Here is a 4,846-nt window from a genome sequence, read left to right on the forward strand (position 1 = left end):
TATTGCATGGTAAATTGCAATGAGAATGCTTATATTGCCAACTATAGAAAGATGGGGAAACTAATAGAATATAAAAGGAATACTAATGAAAGGGTAAAGATTTCCACTTTCCCTCCTATTGTCTCTCATGATGAAATAGGTGATGAGGAGGAGCTCCTTATTCAACCAATCTCGTCAATAAAAAGTTCAAAAAACTTAATTAAACCCACACATGATGTGGTCAAGAAGAAGAAAACAAGAAAGAATAGAGGTAAAAAGGTATCTCTCCCAAATAATGTTGCTCCTATTATTGTTGTGCCTCATGAAAATGAATCAAAAATAATCATGGAACATGATGCACTTGATGATGATATTGCTTCTTTGTCTTATGGCAGAATGTCCGAGAGCACTATTGATGATGATTTTGTTATGCCTATTGCTTGTTGTGATGATTATCATTGGGAAGATAATGATACTTCTTATAATATTGAAAATCTCTTTGGCACCAATTTCGAAAATTATGATGATAATTGTTATACTATTGGTGCTATTCATACTATTAGTAATGAGAGTGATTATGTTTATGATATGCCAAGTCACAAGCTTGGGGATGCTATGTTTGATGAGAATGACATATTTGAGAATTTATTTGCTGCAATTAATGTTTTTCCCAAGCTTGGGGATGCTATGCTTAATAAAGATGATCTTTTTAGTCCCCCTACTTTGAATGATCAAATTTGTTATGATGACCGCATGCCTTCAATTTATGATGATTGCAATATTTATGAAAGTGGGTATGAAAGAGCGTCAACTTCAGATAATAATTATTCCACTATTTTGGAGGGTGTTGAATTTTCTTATAATGATAAAAGTGGATCTGGAGCGGTCATGACTTTATTTAGTAATGATTCTACTATTTCAGAAGAGGTTTCAGTTAACTATCATGAGAACAAAGTTGCTACTTATGATGATTATTGTGATGATACTTATGTTATAAAAACTAGATGATACCCCGCACGTTGCTGCGGGAATTGGTTGCAATATATTTAAGTGAGATTTTTTTTGTAGGAATACAAACATTGGTAATAAAATGACAACCAGCACTAAAAATAATACTATGATTTAATGTACTTCATTACTGTATAGTTTTAAATTATCCATTCCATATAAGTAGCATAATAGAATGCATGGTGGGTTTGTATCTATGCAAGGATTTGCCAGACTCCTTTCAGGAAAACCAAAGTGAACAACTTGCTTAGCATAGTTACCAGCAAGCATGAATTGAGGGATCATCTCGCATCTCTGTAATTTTTGTATAGTAATATTGCACTTAGTTTTATTCACGTTGTTATTCCCTGAAGACTTTGTACTGGAAGGTAGCAGTGTCGATGGAATTAGAAGTTGGCAATGAACTCTGAATAGCAATACAGGATCCATGCGCTTCCATATGAAAAGCTTGTAAGTTCGCAAACAAAATATAAGTTTGCAAATACGCATCCCAAAATGTAGTGACATATTTGTATAACAAAAATCATGTGCTCGAGATACAAACATGTGCAGAATTACACACGATAAAAGGGGCGAGCAAAATATGTATTACATACAATTTATTCTGGAATGACACGAAATGATTTGTTGTATTGTGCAACGCAAGTACTTCTGATTAACTCTGGTGGATAAGTTGAAGTGTCTTCCTATAAGTGACTGAAATTCTGCAATGATAAAAATTAGCTCGATTCAAGATTAGCAAAAAGAAAATCTTCACCCATCAGTCATATGTGGGATCCTAATCCAAGGGCAGAGAAGGCTGTCAGCCATCAATGTTGTGTGAGCTCATATTGGTATGGGGATAATATAAAAGAATGCCCGGAATGCAACGTGTACGTGTTTGATTCCTGCACAAACGAATAAACCAGCTCTGATTAATTATATGTCTAGTTCCTTCTTATTGTGTATTTTACTGTGATTAATCATGTATCATGTGGATTTTATTTACCTTTGACTTAGGCGCAGCTGTATAACTATTTGTATAAATTTTATGTTTCATGTTCTCTTTATCGAACTGGCATAGTCACGTAAGATCTCACTTCCCTTTTCATCAGGACACAGTTTGCATATCTCACTTGGATGCATGGATAACTTATCATGGTTTAAAAAGTATTGAAGGTTGAGTCGTTTCTATATGATTTTTAACATGTACTTACGATCACAAATGAAAAAATTGGCATGTACACTTAATTGTCAGAAACAGACTACATATATTTTTTGCGGGAAGAAACACACTACATATGACTAACTTTTATGCCTTTCACATTTAAGCCATCCACTTCTTATGTCTTCTCTCAGGTCCGTGACTGTATTCTATGACAATATAACCAAAGGAATGATAAATGGACTATGTATTTGTAAATCAAAATCTTCATCAGTCATTCATACCGATTCAGGAGCAGAGAGGTCGTCGGACGTCAGTGTTGTGTGAGATTATATTGATTTGGATAAAATATAAAAGAATGCCTATAATGAATTGTATACCTGCAATGCAAGAACAAAGGAGCAAACCATGTTATTGCTAGAACATCCAGATTGCAGAATAGAGATGATCACAAAGCGACTATATTAACCATAAAACTCTTGAAAGGTTTATCTCATCATACAAAGTATAGCGTCAATCTCTGCAGTAGAATAGGGAATGCAGCAAGAAGATATCACGAGTGCCTACTACTGTGGGGTAGGAATGCCTGTGGTCAGAAGGTTGAACTGAAACAAAGAGGTAGGAAGATGGGACCATCCTGATGAACAACAGTGAAGGAAGGGGAATGAATTAGAATGCAAACACAGGGGCTTGAAATATCAAATGCAGGAAGAAGCCTCCGTACATAGTAGAAGTAGGACACTTTTTTATTTCCTACTCCTAACAAAGCAACAATTAGAAATTATAATGACCAAATGATGTATTGAGATATGTATTTACCTTAATCTGATGATCCATGTAGCTACTATTTTCATGACAACATGTAACCAACACTTGAGGCATACATGAGTTGAAACATAATTATTTGTATATTGACTTGCATTGTGCTTGGTAATCTTGATTCTTGAAAGAAAACTGAAATAAAGAAGAAAATAAGTCTTGGTAAAGCCGACACAAGATGGTGAGATGGCATATGCTTGGACATATGGAAGTAAACTTTAAAACATAGAGCAAGAGATACAATCTGTAGTCCTCAAGAACCGCTTGAATTGCTTGACAATCTGATATAATCATTTTTCCTATTGGGATGTAGTGCATGTCAAATGAAATTGAGAGCTCCAACCCTCCTAGTATCATAACCATCTATGCTTCTTGTACTAATGTTTGAAATATAGAAGAACAAATCAATAAGCACCCATCATTGGGATGCAAACAAAACAAAAATCCATTTATCTATGAATATAATTACAGAAAGCATGACAAAAATAATCAGCAAATCATGTAAGATTTGAGATTTCGCCTTGTAGTGTAACTTGACGGAAACAGACATGTGTGAAGCAAAATCAACAACATGGTGAGATTAATTTGAGATATATAAAAGGGGATTGAGGTGAGCGATTAGTTACCTGCTCATCTGCGAGGTCTTCTTAGGCCCTGGAGAAGGAATAAAGTCGGGGGGTTTCCCCTGATGCATCGATTAGACGCTACGACGATGTATATGGTGGAGGCGCTAGACGGTCGGAGATGGCACCACAGCTTTGATCGACCTGAAGACATCAAAGCCTCCTCCTAATTCACCATGTCCAACACGGATAAAGGAGCGCTCCCGCAAATTGATTTTCCATTGGTGAAACTTTATTAGCAAATCCTCTGGAGCATGGTCACACGACTGATGTGAATACTATGGAACCCAGGAAGAACAACAGAAAAATTGCCAAATTTTGCTTCCCAACATCAGATCGGGAATCCTCACACCTTCCACACAGGCGATGGCTATAAGTTGGCACTGCCGACGATTTCTTTGGGCACGACGCATCGCGTCGGTGGGTTGTTTGTCGTCTCCAAGATCTGAGCCCGCAGCAAGGCACACCACAGGAGGGACCGGGGGATGGGGAGACGGTGGACGACAAAGGTGTGGTGCGCCACGAGGAAACGGAGGCGAAGAGATCGAGACAGAGGGAGAAGAAACACGCCGATAAGGATGCGGCGGTCCTAGACTGACTCCTCTGTTACACACGGTTTTGGGAGTAATTAAAATGCTAGACTGACTCGGTAACCAAAGGCGGAAGAGGAAGGAAGACGTCCATGGTCAGCTTCTCGCGGGTTCTAGTAGTAACTGAAAGCTAATGTGGTTGCTTTGTAAGTTGGTGGGTCCCTCGTGTAAGTCTCTAACAAAACGCTGACGTGGCAGGTGTGCTTAGGTGGATAGGCTACATGTCAATAGAAATAGCATAGTGGGGATGAACTATTTAGGTATTATACAAAATGCTGACATGGTAGGTGTGCTTAGGTGGATAGGATGCATGTCAAGAGAAATAACATAGTGGGGATGAACTATTTAGGTATTATAGATTAGTGATAGTTATTGTCATAATTTTGAATATCCTTTTAATGAACATTACTCTTTTAATGTGGAAAAAAAGTTTAGTATTCAAGTTTCATATGATACTCCCAATATTGTGAATGAGAATAAAATTGCTTATATGGAGAGTAATAAATTCTCTATGCTTTTGGATCATGAAAAGAATGCTTTATGTGATGGTTATATTGATGAATCTATTCATGATGCTACTGAAAATTATTATGAGAGGGGAACTTATGATTTATGATGCTCTTGTTATGTTTCAATTCTTATCTTTTATGCGAGCATCATTGAACTCATCATGCCTAGCTAAA

The 4,846-nt window shown here is 36.9% G+C and overlaps 1 long non-coding RNA gene across 4 annotated transcripts; it reads right to left on the minus strand.

Annotated features, from left to right (window-relative positions):
* Window positions 1–1,475: 1,475 nt before the first annotated feature.
* LOC119323790 lies at window positions 1,476–4,236 on the minus strand. 4 transcript variants are annotated; one of them, XR_005156501.1, is made up of 4 exons: window positions 3,926–4,236; window positions 3,577–3,820; window positions 2,416–3,085; window positions 1,476–1,874 (listed from the first exon to the last, which is right to left on the minus strand). It is a non-coding gene; the product is annotated as an uncharacterized LOC119323790 (long non-coding RNA). The 4 variants fall into 4 exon arrangements; XR_005156499.1 differs by having other exon boundaries at window positions 2,416–2,768; window positions 2,951–3,085; window positions 3,577–4,236; XR_005156502.1 differs by having other exon boundaries at window positions 2,416–2,511; window positions 2,634–3,085; window positions 3,577–4,236.
* Between the last annotated feature and the right edge of the window lie 610 nt (window positions 4,237–4,846).

This window comes from Triticum dicoccoides, chromosome 6B (assembly GCF_002162155.2).
Source record: "Triticum dicoccoides isolate Atlit2015 ecotype Zavitan chromosome 6B, WEW_v2.0, whole genome shotgun sequence".
In the NCBI taxonomy this organism is placed as follows: domain Eukaryota; kingdom Viridiplantae; phylum Streptophyta; class Magnoliopsida; order Poales; family Poaceae; genus Triticum; species Triticum dicoccoides.